General features: G+C 44.4%; 1 long non-coding RNA gene across 1 annotated transcript in view; it reads left to right on the forward strand.

Moving 5' to 3' along the window:
* Positions 1–272: 272 nt before the first annotated feature.
* The window catches only part of LOC306916647, a 571,903-nt gene continuing 556,315 nt past the window's right edge, over positions 273–15,860 (forward strand). Inside the window, exon 1 of the long non-coding RNA XR_013789009.1 lies at positions 273–310. This is a non-coding gene — a long non-coding RNA (uncharacterized lncRNA). The remainder of the gene's footprint in view (positions 311–15,860) is intronic.

The raw sequence follows: 15,860 nt of genomic DNA on the forward strand, positions 1-15,860 counted from the left end.
GAGACAAAGACTGGTTTCTGAACTGCCCACAGCCCTCCTATGAGACACTGACTGGTTTCTGAACAGCCCACAGCCCTCCTATGAGACAAAGACTGGTTTCTGAACTGCCCACAGCCCTCCTATGAGACACAGACTGGTTTCTGAACTCCTATGAGACACAGACTGGTTTCTGAACCGCCCACAGCCCTCCTATGAGACACAGACTGGTTTCTGAACTGCCCACAGCCCTCCTATGAGACACAGACCATGATTATCAGTGAGGACCTATTATATGAAGATAGGTTGAAAAGTGGTGAAGTGGTCCTTTAAAGTCACACTCTGTGTAATTTGCAGCAGGTTTCTGAGGTGTCACTTTTCTTTCCCTCTCCAGCTCTTTATTTAAAGAGCTTTATTTTATCAGACACACATGCTGCCTGGCATCTGCTCTGCACAGCGTTTTCTCTCCTTTGGCAATCATCCGTGAGCCGTGTGTGTGTGTGTGTGTGTGTGCGCGCGCGCGTGTACAGTAGCCTATGTACATGCGTGTATTTTTAGGGCATTAAGCAACTAGTCGACTAGTTTACTAGTCGACTAGTACATCCACTAGTCGACCTTGCTGGTACTAGTCGACTAGTTGATAAAAAAAAAACATTTTTTAATTTATTTTTTCCCGATTTTGTAGGCATCAATATCAGGTAGATTCTAGTTTAAAAAAAAAGGTGGTTAAACAACTAGTCGACTAGTAAACTAGGCAACTAGTCAACTAGTAAAAATGACTAGAAGTGAATGCCCTACTGTGTGCTGTGTTGCAGGGACCACTGAGGGATGCCTCGAGACACATATTTGGATATTTACCAATATATCACTTCAGTTCACCTCTATAGGCTCAATCAGTGGTTTTCAACTCGGTTCACATCAAGGTCCATATTATTTATCTGAGCCACGGAACGGACCACCATTTGATCCAAATGGGTTAAGAGCTATGAAGAGGGATATTCTCACCACCTGGATAATAGTTTGTTTATCAGGAATTTATCATCAATAATTATGTGTGCAGAAGGACTTCCCCCCCCGCCCCCCTGCAGGCTGTATATATAAACATACTGTAGCAGACAGTGTGCAGATTGTTAACACACTTCGACCGAGACCAGATTCTACAAATGTCTTCTACATCATGACAGTTTTATGAAAACCCTATGTTTCTATATGTGTCAGTGGTTCTCAACCTATTTCATGTCAAGGACCCCCAACATTCTCTGTATTTGGCTGCGGACCCCCATCTTAAAATATGTTATGAACCCCCCAGAAGCAAAGAGTTTGAGTTCGCTCTGAAAGAATATATATTCAAAGTTTTGCGGCACATTTTCATGATTTTTCAAAAATAGCAGATCTACAAGCTCGTAGCGCGGCATCTGCTATTTTTCAATAGCTAAAAGTATAACATAATGCTTAAAACATGCAAAAGGGGTTCCTGCCCAGAATGGGATAATGTGAGAGAGATGTGTAGGAAGGAAGGATAATTATTCTGAGATGTTTAGCCTTGGTTTGTGGCGTCTGTGTTTAATGATATGCCTCCTGGCTGTATGTAGGGGTCACTGTCCACTGGTACGGACATGGGCCGCACGCACGCACGCACGCACGCACGCACGCACAAAATCTACATGGAAACTAAATTAAAGCTAAGCAAAGCTACGGTGACTAAAACTAAGACTAAATATAGTGACAATTTCGTCAACAAATAAAAACTAGACTAAAATGTTAGGAAGGGACTAGTGGACAAGAGATCCAGTAAGTCATTTTACACTTGGTTGCATGCTGAAAATAGCCGATCTACAAGCTCACAATGCGTCGAGGACCGGCTATTTTCAGTAAGTGTAAAATCAGTCATTATGACGGCATCAAGGCCCGAGAAAATACATTTTAGTCGACTAAATCAACTGTAGATTTAGTGGACTAAAATCTTATGATATTTAGTCGACTAAATCTAGACTAAACACTAAAACATTCCAGGTGACTAAAATGTGACTAAAACTAAATGAAAGCTATTCAAGAGACTATGACTAAAACTAAAATCTAAATGTGCCGCCAAAAACAACACTGTTAAAAGCTATTGGTGAGGTGACACATATGTGTTCCAGGTCTAAACGCGTTTAATGCCAGCCCTCACTTCAAGCTAAACGCCGTCGCGGAGAGAGTTTACCAAATAAAGCTGAATCGTGTGACTGACTGTATGCGGAGGGGATGAGGAGGGGTGGTGTGGGTGTTGAGGAGGGGGGGGGGGGGGGGGGGGGGGGTGATGGGGGAACGGGGGGTGATTTCTGAGTGATAGTAATGAGCTCTAGGAGACAGGCGCACCGCGGGTTGGAGTCGGCACGGCAACCAATTAGCTGCTGGCAACTGTCGGGAGTTTGGTCGTTGGTGTGTGTCTCTGTGTGTGTGTCTCTGTGTGTGTGTGTGTGTGTGTGTGTGTGTGTGTGTGTGTGGTAGAGGGAGGCGCCGTGACCCCCCCCCAGCTCCCCACTGTCTGCTAACGAGGGAGGGGGGAGGGGGCTGCTCCGAGATCAGTAGATTTATAGGAATTAGATATTTTGACATCATCGCACACGCCGGCATGTATACTGAAAATACCTCCTCTTCTCGCGCACGCAGACACGCACACGCGCACGCACACTGACTGGTCAAAAAAACAAAAACCGCCAGAAGCCGAAACCTGTGAGGGTCCCACCGTCCCACCGCAGCCGTCCCAGGCAGGGCAGGCAGGGACGTGCACACATAGACATCAAAGGGGGCTTCAGCCCCTGCCCCTTTTACCCGTCTGTAAAACAACTGCCCTCTCCAGACCACGAATGCAGCGTTTACTACACGGTGAAAGAAATGCAAATGCCCTCCTCTCCTCTCCTCTCCTCTCCTCTCCTCTCCTCTCCTCTCCTCTCCTCTCCCCTCCCCTCCTCTCCTCTCCTCTCCTCTCCTCTCCTCGCTGGAAGGAAGGCAGCATTCAGGAGAAGTGCTTTTTTTCCGAAGTCTCCTGAACTTGAACGCAGCATTTTGCGTTGAACTCATTTGTTTATAAATCCATGTCGTTACACCTGCATCTCCACTAGCTAAAGAGTGCTGGGTTGCGCCCCGAAAATAGCTGATCTACAAGCTTGTAGATCCCCACCCAGCTTGTAGATCCCCACCCAGCTTGTAGATCCCCACCCGACCGACCGGATCAATTCCTCCACCATTTAATGCAATATTCCGATGACATGTTTTTTCTTTTTTTCCTCATAATCTGGGATATAAATTGCGCCACACGTCCTGAAGGTTGAGCAGCCGGCGGTGAGGATTTATTATCTCTCTTCAACTGAAAAGGAGAAAAAAGGAGACCATCCTGAACCCGCTGAGAAAAAAAATAATGTCTTCTAAATTCTCAACGTTTTTCTGATTTCTGTCTCTACGTCAGCGGTCGCCGGTTCCCAACCCCCGCCCCCCGCCACCCTGTCACTATGGTCTATATATTTATTTATGATTCAAAGTTTTATTGCTTTTTCAGTTTAGGCACAAAGGAATGTACATAAAAGAATCGTACTAGACAACAAAAAATAATAATACAATAGGCCTACACTACACTACCAAACCTTTACAGAAAAGATAACAATGCAATACTGTACAATACAATACAATAAATGAAGTCCACAGCCCCACACGGGAACATCTGGAGTGTGTGGTGTCTAACCGTCAGAGCCGTGGTGCACCGTGCATGTTCGTGCATGTTCTCTGTCAACACGTAGTTACAACAACACAGTGGTGATTTGGACAGCAGATTTTCATTTAGTTTTAGTCATAGTCCTTCGGATACAATTTTCACTTTTTAGTTTTAGTCACACGGAATGTTTATGTCTAGTTTTAGTCCAAAAAAATTAAAATATCATACGATTTAAAATCTACAGTTGACACTCAGGCATGAAGGAAGCATGAGTTCAAGTCCGTTGCTCTCCCCATGTCCCCCATATATGGGGACTAGGTTGGTGGAGGGTGTGTAGAGCCCAGGATCACATTAGATAATTGACACAGGGGTGAAAAATAGGTTACAAAATCGTGGGATAAAAATTATTGAAAAAAGAAAAAAAAGCACATCCTTGACGGGGAGAGATTCTCTCTGGACATTATAGTGTGCTAATAGCAGATGTTTGGGACTGTCAGTGCGTGCGTGCATACAGTGCGTGCGTGCGTGCATACAGTGTGTGCGTGTGTGCGTGCATACAGTGCGTGCGTGTGTGTGTGCATACAGTGCGTGCGTGCGTGCGTGCATACAGTGCGTGCGTGCGTGCTTGCGTAGCGGGCTGTGGGCATTGCGGTCCCCCGTCCCTTGTAGCGTGTTGCATCTGAACAGCGCCAGTCTCTCTCTCTCTCTCTCTCTCTCTCGGCTCCCCGCTGGGCCGTTCCATACAGCAGCGATACAGATAAATATCAAACATGTTTGAAAATGGTCGGGGCGGCCCGGAGCGGCCCGGAGCAACTGGCGACGGTTCAGACTGGATCTTTGAACACGATATAGACGATAACTATGACCCAGATTCACTTCCCATCTATTCGGGGCTCGGGAAGGGAGTCTGGTTTCACAGACCCCATAGTCTGGGAGTAAAGTGTGAAGGCCTTGATGGCGTAAAACTAGACTAACACAAACATTTCAGACTAAATACAGTTTTACCCAAAATACCATACTAAACTAAATCAGAATTTGGTGTCAAAATCAACACTGTTTTTCTTTTTTATATATCAGGGCTGTCTGCGTTACTGCAGCCATACCTTTATAACTTACTGTGTGCAACTTCTTCTTAACTATAGTTTAACAAGCGAGGACTTTACTTCCCAAAGATAAACTTTCTGTGGATTATTTTCTGTGACTTCGGCTCCCTTGAGGATCTGTCAATTTGAGAGACAGATGTTTTTTTCGGGGGGCTAATGTGAATCCACATACTGTGACTGTTCAACGATATAATGAAATATAGTTGACCATTCTGCCAAGATGTCTCACAGGGAAGAGTCAAGCTGTCACTTACTAAGGAGGTTGGTAGTATAAAAACGTTAAAACTGACAGTCACCTCTTTACTATATTGAAAGAAATCACACCCGTGTGAAGTGAGGGGTGCAACTCCGTGTGGGCGTTCCAAGGCCAGTGAGTCCTTGGTCTGCCCCGGGGTCTCCTCCCAGTGGGACGTGATCCTTGGTCTGCCCCGGGGTCTCCTCCCAGTGGGACGTGATCCTTGGTCTGCCCCGGGGTCTCCTCCCAGTGGGACGTGATCCTTGGTCTGCCCCGGGGTCTCCTCCCAGTGGGACGTGATCCTTGGTCTGCCCCGGGGTCTCCTCCCAGTGGGACGTGGTCCTTGGTCTGCCCCGGGGTCTCCTCCCAGTGGGACGTGATCCTTGGTCTGCCCCGGGGTCTCCTCCCAGTGGGACGTGGTCCTTGGTCTGCCCCGGGGTCTCCTCCCAGTGGGACGTGATCCTTGGTCTGCCCCGGGGTCTCCTCCCAGTGGGACGTGATCCTTGGTCTGCCCCGGGGTCTCCTCCCAGTGGGACGTGATCCTTGGTCTGCCCCGGGGTCTCCTCCCAGTGGGACGTGCATCGAGGACCTCCCTAAGGAGACGCCCGAGAGGCATCCTAACCAGATGCCCCGAAATCTTACGTGATCGGGCAATTTACCCTTTATATATATAGCCCGATATACAGTATAATATCATTTTTCATATTTGTGAGAGGCCTAAACATTCTCCCCTTCCTCCCCACACACACACACACACACACACACACACACACACACACACACACACACACACACACACACACACACACACACACACACACACACACACACACACACACACACACACACACACACACACACACACACACACACACACACACACACAGTTTTGACATAATAATAATTTGGAAATATTCAAATTTGCCCGTAACGCCACAAGATCGCTATCGGTATCGGCCGATCATGAGAAAAACTATCGGTGATCTGGTGATCGGTCCCAAAAATGCTGATCGGAGCATCGATCCCTATTTGGAGCCTATATCTTCATCAGAGGCTCAATTAGCCCATTTTGGGCGGGAACCCCTGTTGGTGTTTTAAGCATTATGTTATACTTTAGCTATTGAAAAATAGCAGATCTACAAGCTCATACGAGCTTGTAGGTCTGCTATTTTTGAAAAGTCGTGAAAATGTGCCTCAAATCATTGAATATATATTCTTTCAGAGTTTCAGTTTTTAACTCATATCTTTGATTCTGGGGGGGGGGGGGTCCCTGGAACAACATATTTTCAGATGGGGGGGTCGGCGGCATATTAAATATAATTTTTGGGGTCCTTGACATGAAATATTGAGAACCACTGATATAGAAACATGAGGTATTTCAGAAAAAAAGACAGACAGAATAAAGAGACTTTTTTTTTTTAAATTTCGATGTCAGGCCAAAATGGGTTAGACACTCTTCTTCTTCCCAGAAACGTACACACTCTGCAGAAAGTCTGACATGACAGAAGGCAGGTATTCTCTTACAGTATAGGCTTTCTGTAGCGATAATTAGCTAACGGCTGTGGCAGACCCCGAGGCTCAGGAGCTAATTAACCCCTTCAGGCCTGAGGACGATTCTACAAAATGTAGGACGTTTTCTGAAAAACCTTATGTTTCTATATCAGTCGTTTCTCAAACATTTTCATGTCAAGGAACCCCCAAAAATATATGTATTTGGCCCGCCGACCCCCATCTGAAAATATGTTGTTTCAGGGACCCCCCACAGAAGCAAAGATTTGAGTTAAAAAACATTTGCTCTGAAATAATATAAATTCAAACATTTGCGAGTGCCGTGCTATGAGCTTGTAGATCTGCTATTTGTCAATAGCTAAAGTATAACATAATGCTTTGAAACACCAAAAGGGGTTCCCGTGCTGAAGGGGTTAAACCGTGTGCCTGTCACATCTCTCCCGTCAAGGAGAGGTTTCATTAAGACGACGCCTAAAAATAGTCTCTTCTCCGCGCCTCTCGTTTTCAACGCTTCTCCGACGATAAAACAGGAGCAGCACGCCAATTAAGGGTGAGAACTGTTAATAGCGGAAGACTTAATAACGAATACACTTTACCTACAATATACAATTTAGTCATTTAGCGGACGCTCTTAATCCAGAGCGATTTACAGTAAGCAATTAAGAACAACACAAGGTAATACATCAGATACATTAAAAATAGTCATCATGGATCATAGTGTAAACCGCCCACAGTGCTAAATGAGACACAGGCCGAGTAGGAAACATATTGTGGTATTGTATCATGAGCATTATGAAAGAAATGGTAAATGGTGCATTTATATAGCGCCTTTATCCAAGGCGCTTTACATAGATTGTGCATTACATTCACCCATTCACACACACATTCACACACCTTTACATAGATTGTGCATTACATTCACCCATTCACACACACATTCACACACCTTTACATAGATTGTGCATTACATTCACCCATTCACACACACATTCACACACCTTTACATAGATTGTGCATTACATTCACCCATTCACACACACATTTACACACACATTCACACACCGATGTCGGAGGAAACCATGCAAGGCACCAACCTGCACATCAGGAGCAATTAGGGGTTCAGTGTCTTGCTCAAGGACACTTCGACACTAACTCTGGGGGAGCCCACATAGGGATCGAACTGGCAACCTTGCGGTTACCATCCAGCCACTCTACCCCTGAGCCACCGCCGCCCCGCCGCCCCTGAAGATAGGTTGAAACGTGGTGAAGTGGTCCACAGTGTTATTTTCGTCGACTAAAACTATGACAAAAAATGTTCAGCGACTGCCTTTTTTCACTGACAAAAACTAAATGGAAACTAAATGAAAACTGAGCTACGGTGACTAAAACTGAGACTAAATATACTGATAATTTCGTCAACAAACAAAAACTAGACTAAAATGTTAGGAAGGGACTAGTGGACAAGAGATCCAGTTTTATGCTAGGTTGCATGCTGAAAATAGCAGATCTATAAGCTCACAACGTGTGTTGTGAGCTTATAGATCTGCTATTTATAAATAAAGATCTGCTATTTTCAGCATGGAAAACCAAAGTGTAAAATCAGTCATTACAACGACATCAAGGCCTGTCAAAACACATTTTAGTCGACTAAATCAACTGTAGATTTAGTCGACTAAAATCTTATGACATTATTTAGTCGACTAAAACTGGACTAACACTAAAACATTCCATGTGACTAAAATGTGACTAAAACTAAATTAAAACTATTCAAAAGACTATGACTAAAAATAAAATAAATATTTGCTGCCAAAAACAACACTGGTGGTCCATATATGTACAGTTACAAGCTTCGCGTTTTATTTATTTATTATTATTTATTTATTATGACGAGTCCGGAAAACACCATCCTCGTGATTTCTAATATTTGCTGTTAACCCATTTTGGACTGAGGTCAAAAATGCTTCTAAATCCTAACATTTTTCTGAAAAACCCATGTTTCTATGTCAGTGGTACTCAAACCTTTTTCATGTCAAGGACCCCCAGAATTATCTCTATTGGGCCACGGACCCCCATCTCAAAATATGTAGTTCCAGGGACCCCCCCGGAAGCAAATATTTTAGTTAAAAATGTTCGCTCTGCTGGCCTGGGCCGTGGCTCAGCGGTCCAGGCACCTTGGCTGGTAATCCAGTCTGGCAGTGTGCCACGGGTTCGACTCCCGATCCCGACGGCCTTGACTGCATGTCTTCCCCCCCCATCTCTCTCCCCATTTCCTGTCAGCCTACTGTCTGTCCCTCCATAAAATAAAGGCGTAAGCCACAAAATAGCAGACCTACAAGCTATTAGCTATTTTTCAATAGCTAAAGTATAACATAATGTTTAAAACAACCAAAAGGGGTTCCCGCCCGAAATGGCTTAATGTTTGGGCCAGCAATAGCTCACTTCATAATGAATTATGCCTCGACTAACAGAGCAGTTTTTACAGGCTGCTCCACATTTCTAAATAGACCCCGTTATTGTGTTATTATGAGATCACAGTTCACTTCACAACAAGCAGAGGACGAAAGAAATTAAAGTTTTTTTTTAGGCAGATCGACACACTTTATCGCCCGGTGTGAACGAACCGAGTCGCCGGCTGTCCCCAATTACGCCCGCGGCGGAGCCAGACGCCGTTTGGAGGGTGATGGAATGAAATGGAACACCGCCGAGAGAGAGAGAGAGAGAGAGAGAGAGAGAGAAAGAGAGAGAGAGAGATGCACAGACCAATAAGGGTTGTGATCAAAGCAAAAAATAAATAAAAAAAACAACTAAAGATTGAGACCATTTGTCTGCTGCGGTTATTCTCAGAAGCAGCGCGGCCTCTCAGATAGCATCCGTTACGTAGCGCAGCGTGTCATTACGGAAGGTCATTACGGTGGTTTTCACCTCTCTCTCTGAGAGGAGGTGTCCGGTAACTATACCCATATTTATCCTACCATGAGGCTTATTATTGCTTATTTTTTGGAGTATAATAAGTCGAAAGAAATCAGGCCCTCACTTTAGACGCAATTCCATTTCCTGGCTTAACACGACGGATGTTTTCGGAAACACATCTTTCTGCACAATTCATTCCACATAATGGTTGCTGAATAGTTAGTCTACCGGTAGTTTCAGTCGACTAAATGTGACCAGATTTGACTGAGAGACTGCCGACGCGCAAATTCCAGCTTTTCACCAGAGGAGAAAAACTTTTTTTTTTCTTCTTCAAAATGAGTTAATAGAACAGGCACATACTACTAGAGCATGTCTGAAATAAGCGTCAGAGCTGAAATCGACATGTAAATATGAAATAAATGCCCAAACATGTAGCTAGGTGTAATGTTGGAGAACACAGAAGTGAACCTTTCAACTTGAAAGGTTGTTGTTTTCTCAATTCGCTGTTTTCTGCAAGACATTACTCTATAAGCCATATCTCCAAAACTGGTGGGTCAAACTGAACAACCAATATGTCAATTTGAAGCTATGATTCCCTGCTTTCACATGACATGAAAAAACGAAAATTAAAAACAAATCCCTCAGTCAAATTTAGTCACAAATGTCGACGAAATCTACAGTTGATTTAGTCGACTAAAATGTATTTTGGGCAGGCCTTGATGGCGTCATGATGGCTGAGTTTACACATGCTGCGCTGCGACGCGTTGTGAGCTTGTAGATCGGCTATTTTCCAGCATGCAACCAAGCGTAAAAATTACTTGTCTTTTAGTTCTACTGGACGGTCCAGTCTCTGTGGCGTTCAGGCAGAACCAGAACCAGACCCATTCTCCGCTCGCCGTGTCGTTTTAAATAAATTTCACTGTTTTCTATGAAACGTTTCCTATAAATAGGCCAAGGTCGACGGAGCCTTTTAGTCACTAATGAAACGATGACGGCTCTGAGTCCATCAGAGGAAGATAAGTGACACAAATGGGACAACAAATCAGGACATGGACCATAATGGAACGGCAACCAAACCAAATCAGGACATGGACCATAATGGAACGGCAACCAAACCAAATCAGGACATGGACCATAATGGAACGGCAACCAAACCAAATCAGGACATGGACCATAATGGAACGGCAACCAAACCAAATCAGGACATGGACCATAATGGAACGGCAACCAATCAGGACATGGACCATAATGGAACGGCAACCAATCAGGACATGGACCATAATGGAACGGCAACCAATCAGGACATGGACCATAATGGAACGGCAACCAAACCAAATGGGAAAACAAATCAGGACATGGACCCTAATGGAACGGCAACCAAACCAAATCAGGACATGGACCATAATGGAACGGCAACCAAACCAAATCAGGACATGGACCATAATGGAACGGCAACCAAACCAAATCAGGACATGGACCATAATGGAACGGCAACCAAACCAAGCACTTATAGCGACGGCAAGATCCTCTGCTCATTAAACTCTCTGACTTTCTTTAACCCATTCTGGACGGGAACCCGTTATATATATTGAATATATATTGTTTCACAGCAAATGTTTTTAAAAAAAAAACTCATATATTTGCTTGGTTCCTTCCTGGGACAACATATTTTGGGCCAAACACGTATCATTTCTGGCGTCCACATAGTTTGAGCAGAAACGTATATAGGGTTTTTCAGAAAACTGTCATGATTTAGGAGACATTTTATAGAATCTGTTCTGGGATCTTACTGGCCTAGGCAAGAGAGCGCGACGGGGACGGGAGTTCAGAGCAATAGGAAAGGAAAGGGGATTTCTTTGCTTCATTCAATTTGAAACAAATTCACTTTGTATTTCTCGATGGAAAATCCAATGATATACACCAAGGCTCGCACGGTACGCTGGAAAACACTGCCAACTCATAACAAAAGGGATAACACAAAAAAGTCCATACAAATCTGAGCACAGCACACGTCTATGAGAACTAGAGAGAAGGGGCACAAGATATGGGGGGGGGGGATCTATTATTCTCAAATAAAAGTTTTAATTTGCATTTTGAAAGGGTTCCAAAGTGCAGAGCACAGTCATATACAGTACTGGCAACGGAACGTGATCCGTTTGCAAAAAGAGGAGAGAGTCACTCCATCCAAAAAGAGGAGAGAGTCACTCCATCCAAAAGGAGGAGAGAGTCACTCCATCCAAAAAGAGAAGAGAGTCACTCCATCCAAAAGGAGGAGAGAGTCACTCCATCCAAAAGGAGGAGAGAGTCACTCCATCCAAAAGGAGGAGAGAGTCACTCCATCCAAAAGGAGGAGAGTCACTCCATCCAAAAAGAGGAGAGAGTCACTCCATCCAAAAAGAGGAGAGAGTCACTCCATCCAAAAGGAGGAGAGAGTCACTCCATCCAAAAAGAGGAGAGAGTCACTCCATCCAAAAAGAGGAGAGAGTCACTCCATCCAAAAAGAGGAGAGAGTCACTCCATCCAAAAAGAGGAGAGAGTCACTCCATCCAAAAAGAGGAGAGAGTCACTCCATCCAGATAATTACGCATTAACCCATTCAGTACGGGAACCCCTTTTGGTGTTTTAAAGTATTATGTTATGCTTTAGCTATTGAAAAAATAGCAGATCTACAAGCTCGTAGGTCTGCTATTTTTTTTTTTTTTTTAATGTGGCGCAATTCTTTCAGAGCCAACGTTTTTAAGTCTTAAAGGTGTAGTGAAATGAAAAATACGTTTTTCACACTTTTAGACCATATCCATGGTCATCATATGGGCATACCTAACAATGGATGCCAAAAAAATGTGAACATTCTCATTTTTGTGTGTTTTTATATCAAAAGTCCATAAATTATTACTTCCTGAAAACGAAAACGTGCTGCGTGATGACGTGTCGAGGCCAACATCGATAAAAGCCAATAAAAATGAAGCTCACCAGTTTAATTCCCCATATCTCCGCATCCGTCCAGCACAGGCTGCACAGCTGCTACTGATTACAGACATCTTCCGTTTTTATTCCCATTCAAGATAAGGGTCGGCAGCCAAAATATATTATTGGGGTCCTTGACATGAACATGTTTGAGAACGACTCACATAGAAACATGTGTTTTTCAGAAAACTGTCATGATTTAGAACACATTTAATTGTAGAATCAGGTCTAAATGTGTTAAAGAGTGCCATGATATTCTTTCCCCCTAAAACCGGGGTTCTCAACCCGTGGGTCGCGACCCCTCGGGGGGGTCGCCAAATTATTGTGGGTTTTTTTTTGGTACACATAGTACATCATGCATACTCCTCCCTAATGATTATATCTGGTTTCAGTATTTATTTATTAATGTATTATTATATGGTGTATTGTCTCTATTATTAAGGTTATTGTAGCAGTCAATTTATATTGGGGGTCGGGAGGGGGCGGGGCGGGGGTCCCGAGACATTGCCAAAGCATCTTCGGGGGTCCCCGGCCAAAAACGTTGAGAACCCCTGCCCTAAAACATGATCATCAGGTACCAAACCCGAAAGGGGACCAGACCCGAAAGGGGACCAAACCCGAAAGGGGACCAAACCCGAAAGGGGACCAAACCCGAAAAGGGACCAAACCCGAAAGGGGACCAAACCAGAAAGGGGACCAAACCCGAAAAGGGACCAAACCCGAAAGGGGACCAAACCAGAAAGGGGACCAAACCAGAAAGGGGACCAAACCCGAATAGTGTCCTTTTCTTCTCCTCTTCCTTCTGCCAAAAAAATCTCAGTTCTGGCTGAACCGTGCAGTCGGTTTTCACGAAACCTGGCAACATGGCAGAGAGCTATAGAGATGAAACCTGGCAACATGGCAGAGAGCTATAGAGATGAAACCTGGCAACATGGCAGAGAGCTATAGAGATGAAACCTGGCAACATGGCAGAGAGCTATAGAGATGAAACCTGGCAACATGGCAGAGAGCTAGAGAGATGAAACCTTGCAACATGGCAGAGAGCTATAGATGAAACCTGGCAACATGGCAGAGAGCTATAGAGATGAAACCTGGCAACATGGCAGAGAGCTATAGAGATGAAACCTGGCAACATGGCAGAGAGCTATAGAGATGCCAAACCTGGCAACATGGCAGAGAGCTATAGAGATGAAACCTGGCAACATGGCAGAGAGCTATAGAGATGAAACCTGGCAACATGGCAGAGAGCTATAGAGATGAAACCTGGCAACATGGCAGAGAGCTATAGAGATGAAACCTGGCAACATGGCAGAGAGCTATAGAGATGAAACCTGGCAACATGGCAGAGAGCTATAGAGATGAAACCTGGCAACATGGCAGAGAGCTATAGAGATGAAACCTGGCAACATGGCAGAGAGCTATAGAGATGAAACCTGGCAACATGGCAGAGAGCTATAGAGATGAAACCTGGCAACATGGCAGAGAGCTATAGAGATGAAACCTGGCAACATGGCAGAGAGCTATAGAGATGAAACCTGGCAACATGGCAGAGAGCTATAGAGATGAAACCTGGCAACATGGCAGAGAGCTATAGAGATGAAACCTGGCAACATGGCAGAGAGCTATAGAGATGAAACCTGGCAACATGGCAGAGAGCTATAGAGATGCCAAACCTGGCAACATGGCAGAGAGCTATAGAGATGAAACCTGGCAACATGGCAGAGAGCTATAGAGATGCAACATGGCAGAGAGCTATAGAGATGAAACCTGGCAACATGGCAGAGAGCTATAGAGATGCAACATGGCAGAGAGCTATAGAGATGAAACCTGGCAACATGGCAGAGAGCTATAGAGATGCAACATGGCAGAGAGCTATAGAGATGAAACCTGGCAACATGGCAGAGAGCTATAGAGATGAAACCTGGCAACATGGCAGAGAGCTATAGAGATGAAACCTGGCAACATGGCAGAGAGCTATAGAGATGAAACCTGGCAACATGGCAGAGAGCTATAGAGATGAAACCTGGCAACATGGCAGAGAGCTAGAGAGATGAAACCTGGCAACATGGCAGAGAGCTATAGAGATGAAACCTGGCAACATGGCAGAGAGCTAGAGAGATGAAACCTGGCAACATGGCAGAGAGCTATAGAGATGAAACCTGGCAACATGGCAGAGAGCTATAGAGATGAAACCTGGCAACATGGCAGAGAGCTATAGAGATGAAACCTGGCAACATGGCAGAGAGCTATAGAGATGAAACCTGGCAACATGGCAGAGAGCTAGAGAGATGAAACCTGGCAACATGGCAGAGAGCTATAGAGATGAAACCTGGCAACATGGCAGAGAGCAAGAGAGATGAAACCTGGCAACATGGCAGAGAGCTATAGAGATGGCAAACCTGGCAACATGGCAGAGAGCTATAGAGATGAAACCTGGCAACATGGCAGAGAGCTATAGAGATGAAACCTGGCAACATGGCAGAGAGCTATAGAGATGAAACCTGGCAACATGGCAGAGAGCTATAGAGATGAAACCTGGCAACATGGCAGAGAGCTATAGAGATGAAACCTGGCAACATGGCAGAGAGCTATAGAGATGCCAAACCTGGCAACATGGCAGAGAGCTATAGAGATGCCAAATGGTGAGGACGCAAATTTATCCTAAAATAAATTGAAATCATCTAAGCATATATAGCTTGCTGCTCAGCAGAAATGGAACTATGGAAATAAGCGATTTGTCACGAGCCAAGTTGGCTTTGTCCTTGGCGTAAACGTCTTTAAATAAAGACTTGTTGAAACGTCTATGGGGAAAATGCGTCTATGGAGAGCTGCTTTTAACAAGCACCTGAATGCACTAGGCTTTAAAGGGATAGTTCAGATTTTTTTTAACTTAAGCTGTATGAAATACTTGCCATTAATATAGTGGTTGCAACTGTATTAATTGATTGCCCGATCGAGTCCCGTGGTGGGAGTTCTGCTCTGTTTTTTGTGAAATATGAAGTAGTTCCGGTCATTTTGTGGGGTGCACAGGGGGCCACGCATTAAAAGTAAATCAATCCACAAAACTAACGTCATTTGTATTGTTGACCTATTTCTAAAATATTAGTGCAACTTTCATTCATTTTTTACCCCTCTATCACATGGAACTATGTTTTTTGTGTCCATATCACTACGCCCAAAAAATAGTTCTGTGTGATAGAGGGGTCAAAGTTGAACGAAAGTTGCGCTAATATTTTAGAAATAGGTCAACAATACAAATGACGTTAGTTTTGAGGATTAATTTACTTTTAATGCGTGGCCCCCAGTGCCCCCCACAAATTGACCAAAACTACTTAATATTCACCAAAACCAGAGCAGAACTCCCACCACGGGACTCGGGCAATCAATTAATAGAATTGAAGATTGAAGAATTAATTGAAGATCCAAATATCCGTAATCGCATGTTCCTGTGAGAAACTGCTGTGTGTGGTAT

Source organism: Electrona antarctica (assembly GCF_951216825.1).
Source record: "Electrona antarctica genome assembly, chromosome: 23".
Taxonomy (NCBI): Eukaryota; Metazoa; Chordata; class Actinopteri; order Myctophiformes; family Myctophidae; genus Electrona; species Electrona antarctica.